The sequence below is a fragment of the Tursiops truncatus genome, chromosome 18 (genome assembly GCF_011762595.2).
Source record: "Tursiops truncatus isolate mTurTru1 chromosome 18, mTurTru1.mat.Y, whole genome shotgun sequence".
Classification (NCBI taxonomy): Eukaryota; Metazoa; Chordata; class Mammalia; order Artiodactyla; family Delphinidae; genus Tursiops; species Tursiops truncatus.
The window spans coordinates 54,566,533-54,582,140 of NC_047051.1; the positions used below are offsets into that span (position 1 = coordinate 54,566,533).

General features: G+C 33.3%; 1 pseudogene; it reads left to right on the forward strand.

Annotated features, from left to right (window-relative positions):
* Positions 1–13,711: 13,711 nt before the first annotated feature.
* Positions 13,712–15,608, forward strand: part of LOC101338826 (uncharacterized) — a 119,358-nt pseudogene continuing 117,461 nt past the window's right edge.

Sequence of the window (15,608 nt, forward strand, 5' to 3'; positions counted from 1 at the left end):
CTCTGTGATCTCTTTTATAAGGGCACTAATTTCACTCTTAAGAGTTCTACCCTCATGACCTATCACTTCCCAAAGTCCCCACCTTCTAATACCATCACACTGGGTTTAGGAATTAACATGGATTTGGGGGGAACAGAAACATTCCATCCATAGCAACTGGTAGAAGTCTGACCATGCCAGATTTGTGAATGAGAATTCTCGGCTTTGAGATTCTAGTCATATTCATCTTAACTAAAATGCCTTCTTATTGATTTATAATTTAAGGGGCTCCACTATATTTTTATTCTTGTTTTCCTTCTCTCCTTAAAAAAAAAAATCACCTATTTTAATTTCTCTGCAAGAGGGTGATCTTTCTGTCCATTCTCCAGCTAGTTATCTAGCTTTCCACCACATTATTAAATCGACTGTCTTTACATATTTTCTTTCCACTTCTTTCTATAGCAATCTATAGTCCTACCTCTCCTGGGCTTTTATCAAGCTCTTTGTGCTTAGTTGGTTAATTTTTTCCTACTGAACTGTTTATTTTCTCATATTTTTAGGTGTTTAAAGCATTCTCATTGTGCTACTATCTTAATGAGTACTTTTGGATATTTACGTAGGCATATTTTACACTAAACTTATATAAAATTATATTTACATCAGTATCATGTTCCATACTGAATACATCTTTGATGCATATTTTACTCTACAATACTGTAAGAAATTAGTCATCTCCAAATATCAAGTATGAGTTTTTTCACACAACTGAATGACAAGAAACTGTTGGTCTATTTGCTCCTTCATCCATGCTTCTCTAACCCACTTTATTCATATATTTACTTGTTTGTCTAACAATCATTCATTGACCACTCACAATGCTAGGTGCTGAGTAGATAGAGTAAAATAATATGAGTTATGCAAGCAGTTCAGAACTACTGAAGTTTAACTTTCTTTTTTAAAATTTTTTATTGAAGTATAGTTGATTTAAAACATCATGTTAGTTTCAGGTGTACAACATAGCTACTCAACATTTTTATAGCTTATCCTCCATTTAAAATCACCACAAAATAATGGCTATATTTCACTGTACTCCTCCCCCTGTAGCCTGTCCATTTTATGCACAGTAGTTTGTACCTCTCAATTAAATTTAAACACTATTTGGAGAATAGTTCTGCTTAAGTATGAAGAGCACATAGGGTTTAGGAGATGAAATGATAAGTGACTGAAAAGTAGTTACAGCCTAGAATAGAAATGTTCTTAATTTCTCAGTAATGAGCTTGATTATTATCCCCGAAGTATTTTAACATTGAACTACTTCAAAGGGACACCATAATCATATCTGAATTTTAATAAAAATCACCCTAGTAACTCTATGAAAAATAGGTTCAAAAGGATCAAATCAAGATAGAAAATAAATTGAGAAAAATATTAATTAACCATGACAGAAATTATGAGGTCCTGAACAAAGAAGTAGAAATGATTCACGTAAGTTTATAAATACAAAGGGAGCAAGAAATGACCCAAATTGGTAACAAATTGGATGAGGAATGAAGAAAGAATAAGGACTTTTAGTGGCATGCCTCCCAATTCTCTAGTTCCTCAGACTGCATAACTTAAGTCATAAGTGTGAAATGAAGAAAGAGAACTGAATACACACATTTCAGGCTGTGTGAGATAATGTACTAAGAATTCTGTGTGTACGTGTATGTAGGTATATACATGTTATCATATCTGTTACTCATAGAGCTGCAACAGCTACCTAAAGAGCCTCTCTTCCCCCCCTTACCAAAGGTGGCATGGGGCGGAGGGACGGGAAGGCACGTTTATGGATCACCGTATGGTGAAACATGGTACTAAGATGTTTCTGAAAATATATTCTCTGTGGTGTTGGGGGAAGCCATCCACAGAGAGGACTGTCACCTCGGAATGCACAACAGTCACCTGAGAGCCAGGTGAGGAGCCTCACTTGTGGCAATCTTTTGTGAAGCCATTAAAGAAGGTGTTGGGGGGACTGCAGAAAATCAACTGCTTTTGGAACTAGGAGCTGGCAAATCTATCTGCTGTCAACAGCTGGGACTGGAAGAAGTCACACCGTACCTTAGCCCATAACTGAAGAAACATCCACAAGCAGGAGCTTAGCACAGAATGAACTGTACTATGGTGGATTCTAGCATTGGAGGAAGCTTTGCCCTTGAGGAGACTGGCAACTGAGACAAAATGGAGAGCAGACAAGAAAAGCCTTTTTCCCCTCCAGTGTCCTTCCAGTACCCTCTACCGACAATATTAACATTGTGCCAGCGTCCATTTGAAAAATACTGACAAAGGGTGACCCTGACTGAGGATGCAGTGCTGGAGCTGTACACATTTAGGCAGTACCAACAGGTCAGGCAAACATATATGTAAACCAGGCTTGAGGGTCTTTTTAATCCTTAGTCAATTAGTCATAAGAAACACTCCAGGAAGCCACAGACATGGATTGTGGGAGAGGAGACTATACAACAGCAATTGGTATTGAAAATGTCTGAGTTATGTGCTCGTGCAACTTGTAACTTCTGGACCTGCTCGAGCTTTGTCATAATTTGTTTTACTTTATTTGTTTATTACAATAATAAATAATAAATTACAAATTTATTATAAATGTGTAATAAATTACAATTTTTAATAAATAATAAATTACAAATAATAAAAAATAAATATTTATTATTTAGTCTAACCACCTTTTAGCAGCTTGTTGCATAGGAAGCTTTCAAGTCGGTTTTTCAAGAGCTCCAGAAGGAGGCTTTCCAGCAAGTTTCCACAGCACCCCCATGCTGGTTTCCCAGTGAGTTCCAACTCTCACCTCAGCCAGCTTTTCAGTAAGTGTTTTTGACATTATGTGCTTATTTACTACTTGCCAGCTCCTGGCCTACAACATTATAGATAATTTCTTTGCCATCCAGTAAAAGATGTTCTCCTATTCTCTTATGAGATCCAAATTTCGGACTTGGGGGTAGAGGTCTTCCAAATTTGTTCCTTCCTTTGTACTCATCCTCAGTCATGGAGACAGTGTTTTTTCTCAATGACTACTACTCTTGTATATTTAAGAGCTTCTTTATTTCTTAATATTAAACCTGTTTTAAAGTAGATAATACATATTTAGATTAAACTTTCAGTGCTCAAATTATTATGTGGTTTTTATTTCATGATTGGACCCTAAATGATACATCATCTTCTCCCTTGAGGTCCTTTATCCTCTCTAGAATTTCCTGTAACATACCAGATTGTTACTGAATACCAAATATATAGCAGGAACTGTGTCCAGTGTTGTTGAGAGATCAGTAATAAACCAAAATTACATAGTTTTCCTCCTCTTTTTGTGTTAAGTATAGTGATAGTGGTGGTGGTGGTAAAGGAGGAGGAGAAGGAGGAGAAGAAAATAACATTGTGTGACAAGAGGAACTACTATACACTTTATAGTGAGGAGATAAACTCCTAAGGTGTTAATATTAACTAGACTTGGAAACTCTATTATCATATAGATATCTGGAAGGAAAGCTACTATGAATCACTCCTTAACCAAAAAAACAAAAACCTTCTGAGTTTACTGCTTTTTTAAATCTGAAATCAGAAAGACTTCTGTCTAAACCAATGAGCTATGTAAGATTCAAGAGTATTGTTTAATTTTATTTAGAATTGTGTCCCAGCAGCTGCACATCTAGGTGTAGACCATTCTTATCCAACAAGACATTGCTTTTGGTTTGCCATAATTTGGAGAAATTTTGATCCATTAGAAACCCTTCTGTGCTCCCTGTAGATAATATATATTTTTACCTCTACACCTTTCCCAGACATCAGAGTATATTTCCCCCCATCTGATTGTCTGGAGAAGTTCAATAATAACTAGCAAATATGCTCTTTCATATTATTGAATAAGATAAAGTATACACTAACTGGGGCTAATTGATGGGAGGAGATACATGAGGGAAAGTCATTATTTGGTCATGGAACCAAAACATCAGTTTTTTCAGATCGCAGTGGTTAAAGAGCAGATGGTCAACCAGTGCCTGGGATGATCACGGACAATGGATAGCAACTGAAGGTATTAGCAGGGGCTTCTGTCTGATACTCTGCTCTGGCCCACCTTCACTGACATAGTCTACTGAAACTGGATTACCCACCATAAACCAGCTTAATGAGAGATGCTACACATTCCATTAATTTAGGTGAATTCTCCATATATATTTACATTCATTAAGCTAAACTAGAATCCTAGAGAGTTTGGAGTTCACTAATTTAACCCACCTAAAAGTATTACTCTAGCTATCATTTAGAATTTGGGCTACAACCCAGGTTTCATTGATTCCAAGGTCTATACCCTTTCTACTGCATTTCATTTGTAAACTAAGATTTGCAAGTATAATAATGGGGATGGAATTAACAAATGCATGAATACCTTCATCCAAGAAGGGGCAGAAAGGAGGAAGGAGAGTATACAGATGACTTGGAAGTAGAGAGACTCTATCATGTGTACTTGTAAAGTACTTGAAAGCTCAAGATTAATCAGACAGATTTAGAGTGCACAAGATTCTCTAGCCATGGGATCTAGAGAATGTTACTTAACTTCTTTAAATAGAATTACTAAACTTCTTTCAGCTTAAATTTATGTAAAGTGAGGATAATAACAGTAACTATTTAATAAGGCCATTGTAAGAATTATGTCATTGCTTCCTAACCTTTACTTTACTGCACACAGAGAAGATGATAATATGTTTATGTCCCAATGGGTAAAACACAGAAGCCTGCTCAGGCTCCTTCAGGTTCCTACCTGTTAACTCAAAGGCTGAAAATAACATTAACATAGAATACCTAGAACTTTCTATGACACCTTAATTGAGAAGGCATTATTTAGATAACGAATGCATAGGCATATTACTGTGTTTCAACACAGTAGGTTATCAGTGAATAATAGCTACTATTTTAGAAGATTTTTCACTGTGATTAAGTGGGTCAAAATTTTCTGCTTCATGTTAATATTCAGGATACTATAAAGTGTATTCAGTAAAGTGAGGAATTCCTCTCTCTTTGGAAGATCACATCAAACCCCATATTTACTGAGTTTAACTTAGGACAAACACATCCCTCAGGTACATTCAATTTTCAGTGACAATCTAAGTCCCAGTAATTTAGGTATTGGCATGATACCTGAATTCATCTTTGGGATATGTGGTCCTAGAAAAAAATTTTTTCCGTAAACATTTTCTTATCTTATTTCTTCATTTTGACTCCTATAATGATTTTTGATGATGAAACAACTAGAGCAGCATTGTCTTCCCTCCTTTTTTTTTTAACCTTTTTAATATATTTTCTATATATTTCTTTTCTTTTTTCCTGCAGGAGTTCAGGATTTCTCCATGTTTTTAAAGAATTCTGACACTCTCAATGCATCTAATGAAAGCTGTGTGTGTGTATTCTCTTCAGTTTTTTTTCTTTATAAAATGTTGAATGCATTAAGCAGACACCATGGTAACATAGTTGTCTAAAACTTCTTGTTCTGACAATTTAACAAGCTTTAATACTTCTCTTAGTAAATCTTCTCATCTTGATGTTTATCATTTATTTTAAAATGATGTTAAATATGATTCTATGATTCTCACATATTACACATTGGGATGATTATAGTAGATAAAATTGGTAAGGCAGATAAGGAAACAGGGTCATATAAGTATTGAGTAATATGCTTTTCATTAGATCAATAAATGTTTATTATAACATACAGGGTTAATCCTTGGATGGATAACCTTTCAATTCACACAGAGCCCCCCCAAATTAAATGTTCTACTTAATTCAAGTTCATCTCAATACTGTATTGAGATGAATACTGTAATCTCATGTAATTCTCACAACTACTTCGTATGGCTTGAATTTATCTCATATGTTACTTGTCTACTTGTTTGCAACATAAATTTAATATTCTATTTCCTCCACAAACGACACTTAAATAATGCCAGTCTAAAACAGCATCACTCAATTTATGATACCACTTATAAAAACTCACATTTCATTTATCTTCAACTATAATGACTAATGAATCCATGAATCTCTTTTCCTTCCTCAATAAAAATAAGAAATTTTTAATTTTTAAGATTGCTATTTATTCATTTTCCCAGTAGTGGCAGGCTCCCTCCTGGGCATTTGATAACACACTTTTGTGAAATACAAAAAGCTTCATGTCATGAAAAAAATCTATAGAGACTTCATATTATCAGCATTTTAAAAGCAATTCCATAATAACCAGCAGCTATTTCTGTTTAAAAAAGAAGAAAGATAGAAATACAGTAAATTAAAAGATTGATTGCAAGGTAAATCCCTGTTTTGGAGAAATTAGTAGAGCAAATGCTTAAACTTGCTTTCAAAAGAAGATAAGGAAATGGAATGTTGGCACATGAATATAGACTTCTGCAACAAAAAGCTAATTGGTGTATCTTGAAAGCATCAGAAAACAGAAAACTCTACAAGTTAGGACTACTGACTAAATAATGCTTCTAGTTCTCTTTCCTAGAAAATAACAGACTTTTTCTTCCATGTGATGCTCTGATATCTGAATAATTTCTATAAGGAAATCTCTCTACAAAATGATTATCTGAGTGTTAATTTTTTTTTTCTTAACTTGAATGTTTCCATATTTTCTTCAAAAAGGTATATGTACTTGCCTTAGTAAAATCAAATAGTTTGAAGCTTGTAAAAATCCAGAAGCACTGAATTTCTCTTTATGATTGTAATTCAGTCCTAAATATAAATATCAAATCCTTTTTTATTAATCAGACTTTGTAGGCATTGGCTGTTTTGAAATCTGGAAAGAATGGGCCTTATCTAGGAAATGTCTGAAAAAAGCTCCCTTTGCAGTTGATGTGCACATTTGGTTTAGCAAATGTTCTTTGTTGAGTCACAAATGACTTAAATCCTAGCACTGCCTAACATTCTTCTTTCTTTCAGTCACTCTTTTCACAGCCTGGGTTAATACTAATAGATGCTTCAGAAGAAGTAAATAGATGGAGAGAAACTGATTAATATTTAAAAATAAGACTGCTTGGGACCTCATAATTTTATGTACAAACTAAAAATATTAGCAAATGTACTTAAAATAAAGTATAAATCCAAACAGTTTAAGATTAAAGATTTAAAAACAATTAATTCAAATCATTTTTTGTTATTTAGATATGAGACTTTAGTTATATAATTTTTTGACACAAATTGATAAGAAGGTATTAAGTCATTTCCAAATGACACAGTTATAAAAATTTCAAATATTCAAAACAAAGAATGAAAAAACAGTAACAATAAATGTAAACTCCATATAGAGTAAACACACAGTAAGGGCCAATATATTATTATTTAGGTAGTAACTACTCAATAATAACTACTATGAACTGAATTGTATCTCCTCATATTCATATGTTGAAGTCCTACCTCTCCACCCATGTGACTGTATCTAGAGGTATGACTTTTAGGAGGTAATTACATAAGGTAAAATGAGGTAATAAGAGGGAACCCTAATCTGATAGGAGTGTGTCCTCTTATAAGAAGAGAACAAGAGCCATCTCTCCCTCCCTGTGCCATGGGAGGCCACAGTGAAAAGTTAGCCTTCTGCAAACCAGGAAAAGAGCCCGAACCAGAACCCAACCATGCTGACCCTAGATCTCAGACTTAACAGCCTCTGTAACTGAGAAAAAATAAATTTCTATTGATTAAGCCATCTAATCTATGGTATTTTTTATGGCAATCAGAGCTGACTAACATAATGACAAATAAATTATTTAAATACTCATCAAGTACAGTACATAGTTATTAAAATCTTGTATAAAATAAATATTACCATATTCAGATTGATATTTTTAATATACCATGTCATGTGAAAAAGAAAAGAAATATCACTTTTAAAAATAATTCCTGCATATTATCTTCAAAGTTTTATTTAAATGATGGCTTTTCTGAAACATATATAAACATTGTTATTTATCTATAGGTATCAAGAAAAAGTTGCTAATGCAATATCAATGATTTGTCATGAAATATGGGGAAGGAATAAAGGAAGTTGAATTTCTCTACAGAATGAAAGAATAAAATCTGAAACCCCAAGAGGGAAATTAAACAAGGATTCACAATGGAACTAACCTGAGAAGCCAAGAGAGACCAAGGTACTGGCAAGATAAATGGTAGATATGTGTTCTCTATATAGTGGTCAAGGAATTAGCTAAGCTTCTTGTTTGATTTTAAAGAAAGTGAGGATTATGATAGTAGGTCAAGAAGAAATAGTCACATAACTCACCAATGACAGTACTATTGGGGAACATGAGAAATTAAGTTCCTGTGAATATTTAAGAAAAAAATCATTGAAGACAGTCTTGACTTTCATAATCCCCAGAATTTTGGGTGTAATACAAAGTTATATTCATCTCCAAAAAATTGGAAAGCCCAAATGCTATCTAAGATACATGTTAAGTTATACATTAAACATTCAAAATATATTTATTTTTTGAATCCAATAAAAAATTCTGTCTTTGCTGCTGAGTATATAAAGCATATACACATACAGGCATTGAATCGTATGGTCTTGACTATCAACAGAACCTATATCTTCTCAACAGTGTGCCTTGAATAATTTATATAACCTAAGAAGATCAGAGAAATCACGTAAATAAATAAATTATATGGTTCTCTTTTATACTGGTGAAGGGATTGGAAGAAGATTAATATAGTGGCTGTAGTAGCTCATGTCAGTCAGTAAGCAGAAAATTCTCATCAGAATACCACCTCAATTTCCTCCACATTACTAAAGCCCCAGAAGTGAACACTAGTAAAAAATCACAGTAATATGTGCTGGGGGGCTAGGATTCAATTGGGAAGCATTAAATAGAACAATGATGTCATGAATATGTTCTATAAGTCATAAATGAACAAGTCAAAATTGATAGTTCTAGTGCCTTAAACATAACATTATAATAAATTAACACATTTTTCACCCAGAGTACTCATTTCAAGATCTAATCTATATTAAAATATATGACTTTATGTATACATATATAATGAGAATCCCATTTTAAAACGTATTGAATCGAGGAAACATTTATCAAGCACTAACTATAACAACTGCCTTTGATCCAAACCTTAACACTTATTAAACCAATTTAATTTAACATCATACACATAACGGCAAGAAAGCAATGAAGTTGTACGAACCTTCCCTTCCTACAGACAGCAATTATAAAAACTGAATACAATATGAAAAATAATTAAATACACCATACAATATCTAAATAAGACAGAAATTGGAGCTTCTAACAAAATTGCCAAATCTACATAGAATTCAATATTTAATATATACCTCATATTTAAAAAAAATTATTTTATATTGGAGTATAGTTGATTTACAATGTTGTGTTAGTTTCAGGTGTACAGCAAAGTGATTCAGTTATACATATACATGTATCTATTCTTTTCCAGGTTCTCTTATACCTCATATTAATTTATAGGGTGACTAGACCAAAAAAAATGATATGCAAGATATGAATGACAATGTCAGCATCATAACCTAATTGATATATGTGAGACATTATACTTAACAACTACAGGTTAAACATTATTTCCAGCACATATGGAGTGTTCCCCAAAACAGACCACATATTGATTCATAAAACAAATCTCAATAGATATTAAAAAAGGGTTTCTTTCAAACTATGTTCCCTGATCAGAACACAAACTAGAAATAAGAAAATACACATAGAAGAGCCCCAAATATATACATATTAGATAGCTCATTTCTAAACAGCACATGTATCAACATATAACACAAAACGGAATTACACACTATTTTGAGTCAAATGATATTATAAGGCTAGCATATCAAACTATATGTGAAACTGCTAAAGAAATGTTTAAAGGGAAATTTTTATGTTAAATGTAAATATCAGAAAAGAAGAAATGTCTGAAATCAATGCTGTAAACCTACAACCATAGGAGAGTAGTAAAAGAACAGCAAACAAAAAATATCCTAAGTAGAAGAAAGGGTATTATAAAGATAAAGAGCAGAAACCAACAAAATAGAAAACAGGCAAAAATACAGAATACAGAGCTGCCCCATATAATTCAGAACACTCAGTTAAATTTGGATTTCAGATAAAGTACATTTTTAAGTATGTCGCAAATATTACATGGAACATAATTATGCATGCAAAATATTTATTATCTGATTTCAAATTTAATTGGCTTCTTGTATTTTTATTTGTTAAATCTGATAACCTTAACATAAAAATCAATAACACTAAAAGTGTTTTTTGAAAAAAAATCAATAAAATTGATAAACCTCATAATCTATTGATCAAGAAAAAAGGAGACAGGGGCTTCCCTGGTGGCGCAGTGGTTGAGAGTCTGCCTGCTGATTCAGGGGACACGGGTTCGTGCCCCAGTCCGGGAGGATCCCACATGCCGCTGAGCGGCTGGGCCCGTGAGCCATGGCCGCTGAGCCTGTGCGTCTGGAGCCGGTGCTCCGTCACGCGAGAGGCCGCGGCAGTGACAGGCCCGCATACCACAAAAAAAAAAAAAGAAAGAAAAAAGGAGACAGGTGACAAATCGCCATTACTAGCAATTATAGAGGGTATACTACTCAAGATCTTTCAGATATTAAGATAATAAAAAGGGGTCATTATAAATAACACCAATTACATGAAATGAAAAAGTTACTTGGAAGTTGCATATTACTGAAAGTGACAAAATAAAATATAGATACTCTTATAAGAAGAGGCCAGAAAGCGTGCTAACTCTCTGCCGTATGAGGACACAGAGAGAAGGCTGCCATCTATAAACCAGGAAGAGGGCCCTCACCAAGAACCTGACCACAGTGGCCAGATCTTGGATTTCTAGCCTCTTAAGACTGTGAGAAATAAACATTTCTTGTTTAAGCTACCCAGTCTGTGGTAATTTGTTACAGCTGCCTGAACTGACTAAGATACTTACCATTTCCATCATGATTGTCTAAACTTGTGGCTTCAGGGACTTGGAGTGTGGAGAGCAAAATAATCAATTCCTTTTTATCCCTGTAGCCCCTTCCTGTTAAAATTAAACTCTGTCCAGGCACTGCTGACTTATGTGGTTCTAGGTGTGAGTCCTTCACGGTCTCTCCTGTGGCTCTTTTGCTGCAAGGCTCCAGGAAGTGAGATTTCCCTTCTGGCTCAAATTCTTCCATAGCTGCTAAGGTTTCCTCCAAATTAGAAGCCCTTTTTGGTAGGGTAACTACAAAACAGTTCAGGTCTTGCTAGCATTTTCTCCTTGACCCAAAATAAACTCACAGAAAATATGCACTGGACTTGAAAACAGAAATTCAGGCTGCCACATTTGTACCTCTCTCTAAATCTATCCATCTATCTGCCTATCCATCTCTCTTATCTGTCTACTGCTGGGGTAGCAGGAGGAACAGCCTAGTCATTCACTATTTCAGCCATCATTCCTATCAGGGTCTGAATGGTCTTTTCCCATCTTAAAGGCATCTTCGACCTCACTCAGATCTCTGGAGACCATTTCATTTAACTTAGGCAAGGAAAAGGGTTTGGGCGTAGCATGCTGGATATACCATTCCTTTGCTTATGGCATGGGAAGAAATGACTTCATACCATGGCTACTAAACTTCCGCCAGGTAGAAAACTAATGCTTCTGTGTCTCACTTCCTGGGTGGAGAATAAGCTTAAGGGGTAATAATTCATGCTCTTGTACCAGTTCAATATTATTCTCCAATTTATACATATATAGACATACTTGTGCATCTTCATCTGATTATAGTAAACAACACAAAATATGCGTCAAGTTGCAGAGTCTTAAATGTTTAACTGCATGAGTAGTGCATTATAATGTTTTTGTTTTGTATTTTTTCATATTTTCTTTTCATTTTCAGAATTTTACAAATTCTCTACAATTATCACATAATAGTTTAGAATCAGAAAAACAGTAAATAAAATGCAAGCACAATTTATTTACCCATTGTTAAATAAATTATTTAGCATATTGCCTCCCAATTATGATTTTAAGATATATTGGATTATATAATTAAATTTATATTATAATTGTATGTAATTAATTATAATAATATCATATTTACTTTTTACTCTCCAAATGGATACAAATAATATATGGTGGTCTTAAATCATGTAATTAGAAAGAATATGTCCACTAGTTTTATCAGAAAGACTTTCACAGTCTAAGTGGCTTTTAGAGTAATTTACAGATGAAATTTTTACTTAAAAAAATACATTTCACAATTTAATCACAGATTAATACTTAGCAAAATGTCTTGTATACACATCATGTTAAACTAATTTTTATTCCATGACTAAAAAGTTAAAGTGTTTTGTTAATAAACATAGTAATAATGAGTAATGCTAGTTGTTCAGTGGTTCAAAGTATTCCCGAAAATTTACAATCAAAAATGAAAGAACATCAAGAAAATGATGGCAAACTTAGTTTCGGTGGCACAATAAAATAATATTCTCTTTGTCTAATTAACGATCACATGTCAAAATTATATATAACTCTACTCATTTTCTTACTCATAATAAAATTTGCGGCATTGATGAATACAGAATTCAACCATTAAGATCTGACAGTTCCCAGGACAGATTATTCAGACTGCTTTTGTAACACATTAACTTTGATCTTTTGTTACTATTCTTTTTTTATGCATTTTTTTCAAGGATTTTTCTTCCTGCAAATTTCTTCTGCTGCATTTCTCTCAGCTGAATATCTAAGTTTTTCCTCCCTTTAACCTAGTACAACCCATTGTTTTCAAAATGTCATGTACAATTAAAATTACCAAGAAGCATAATCCAGGCAATAAAAGGAATTGAATGCTCAGGAACATTGAAAAGATGGACAAAAGTCCAAAAATCTGGTAGCATATATCCTGCTTAGTTTAATGGTCTTTGGTTTTCCTTTGTTTTTCCTTAACGATACAGGCTTTATGCCAAACATATATATTGTTAACTTCATGAAAATAATTTCAACTTTATTCTACTGGTAACATCAATATCAATAAATGCTTTAAATAAAATGGTAACTCCTTTAGAGGTATATTATAAAGTTTCTATTAATTTATAATTGTGATTATGTTTCCTATTGGACAAAACAATGTCCAAAGAAATCCAAAAGAAAATTAACAATACATGTTAATAAATAATAAAATATATGGGTATTGATTCATAAGAATATTTTAAGGAAAATAATAATGTAAAATATAAAAATAGTGTCAAGATGCTCTTCTATACAAAAATCTAAATGCCATTGGTTTTTTTCCTTTTTCCAAAGTAGTGTAATTGTATCCAAGTATATAATCTAATTATTGAGGAAAATATATTTTGATGCCCCTTTCTGATAAAGCCAAGGTGGTTGATAAGTCTCACTGCCATGAGTAACTAAATGGAGGTGAATTTTTCCACATAATGATAATGAAGTTTGACTTACTGAGGCACCTATGAATTCAGAAAGAAAATGAAGTACCTACAAATATATGGTGAAAAAAAAAGCAGTATTTAGTGGTAATCTGAGACCAAAGAGGTATGACCATCAACAAAGTCTTAACTTTATTTTGCTGAAAGTCTTATCATACTATGTATTTCTCCTCCATACTCAACATCTTGAGACAAATATGACATAGAAGATTTTTGCTGATGTGATTTGAGAAGATTTTTGCTGATGTGATTTGTTTAGGGAAATGGAGAAACTGAGTATCTTCGTGGCTCTGGAAGATGAAAGCAGCTGTAAAAGACTTCAACTAGAGACTGGTAATTTAATGAAAAGAGCAAATTAGAGCTAGATGTGACAGATTAAATGTAAACATTCTCAGAGATTTTGATATGCAGGAGATATATATTTTCCAACAAGAGTGGAATTTAGGCTGAAGTCAAGATATTCGAGAAACACTGAGGTTATCTGTGTTGCAGGCTCAAACATTCAGTGACCATAAAATAAGTAACAAAGAATAGAGGCAATACAATGAAATGATAATAATGAAACTAGAATTTAAATGCATACTTTCAGAGTGAACAATTCCAGTATATGTGAAAAGGAAAATTAAAAGCACCCTATGTATATATACATATACACAGACACACACACACACACACACACACACACACACACACACACACATACACCTCTTTCACTTTCTTAGTACAGTACAATATGCCAAAAACAGTAGCTTGATAATGGTCTATTTCTTCCATAAAATTTTAATTTGGCTGTTACCCAGATTGATCTTCTCAAGGACAACTGGTCTATGTATACTAAATTTGAAAGAGTACCATTTAGATTCATAACCAAAACATCCCTTTCTGAGAGACCATTAAGTATATTTTTAATATTTCTAATCCATACTAGCCAAGAGAGATCTGGACAACATCCACCATTTAGTAAATGCAAAAGAACAGTCTGGATTGACCCTTAAATATCTGTTGTCCAGGTTACATGGCCAACAATGTTACCAAAATGAGAAATAATGCTTCTTTCAGTTCAGAATTGGTTATATTTCAAGTTTACTTCAATATTAAATTGAGGGAGGTTATGTTAAAAGTCTGTCCTATTTGGGACATTTGTTCCATTGTTATTTTCCATAAATCTTGAAGTCATATTGACCTTATTCAGTGTCTAAGAAGGAACTCTCCAAGAGTCATCTTTGAATAGCTTTCTCTCTTTTTTTGAGTATTTAGTGTTACATATTAGGTTTTAGAAAACTCTTCTTGTTTGCAAATATCCTTTCCTTTCTTTTGTGGATAATACTTTAACTTCTTTTTATTCTCCTCTATCTGATATTAAGTATTAGTGTGAAGCCAAAAAAATTGAGTGATTAACTTTCATCAGAAATTAAAGTAGGCTTCAACATTAAGTTCCACATGTGAACTGAAAAATATCTCCAGTGAGTTCTAACAAATAACTAAGCCTTGTGCCCACAATGTGCCTTGAATGATTTGTTTTCCAAAGTAGCTGTGAAAATTTTATTTCTGAGTCTAAGCTTTTCTGGCTCTATTTTAAATTGTATTTTCTATTTTATTATTTATATTGGAAATACTTTTGATTTAGTTCATAATCTTCCTGCAAAAGATACATTGTACATTTGTACTTCTTCATACATTATACATAACAATAAGCAAAATTTACAGCAGTGTAAGCAAAAGAATAGTTAGCTTTACTACAATATACAAAATTCAGCCAATTCAGCAAAAGCCTTGAAACTCTAGTGGAAACATTTTTACAGGATGCATATGTGTTAAAATGAGATCTTCAAATATTTGTGCATATACATTTTTTTCCTTCAGAGAAAATTGAATGGTTTAATAAATTGAAAGTGGCAAGTAGAAACACAGTGCTTCTGTTTTGCAGTAATGGTATGTAGTATGGCAGCTCCAAGTCTAAGCTTCCACAGCATTTGCTAAAGGAAACCACTACTAATTTCATGGTTCCATATAAGGACTGGAGCTATTTCAGTTGAGTGTATAGTTGTCATATAAGGAAATTACTGAACCACAGACGAGTCTAAGAAAGCCTTATGTGTCCCTCAGCTTGTCTAAACTTTAGATAGGCTTCTTCCTGACTATAGTCCCCCGACCTTCCTT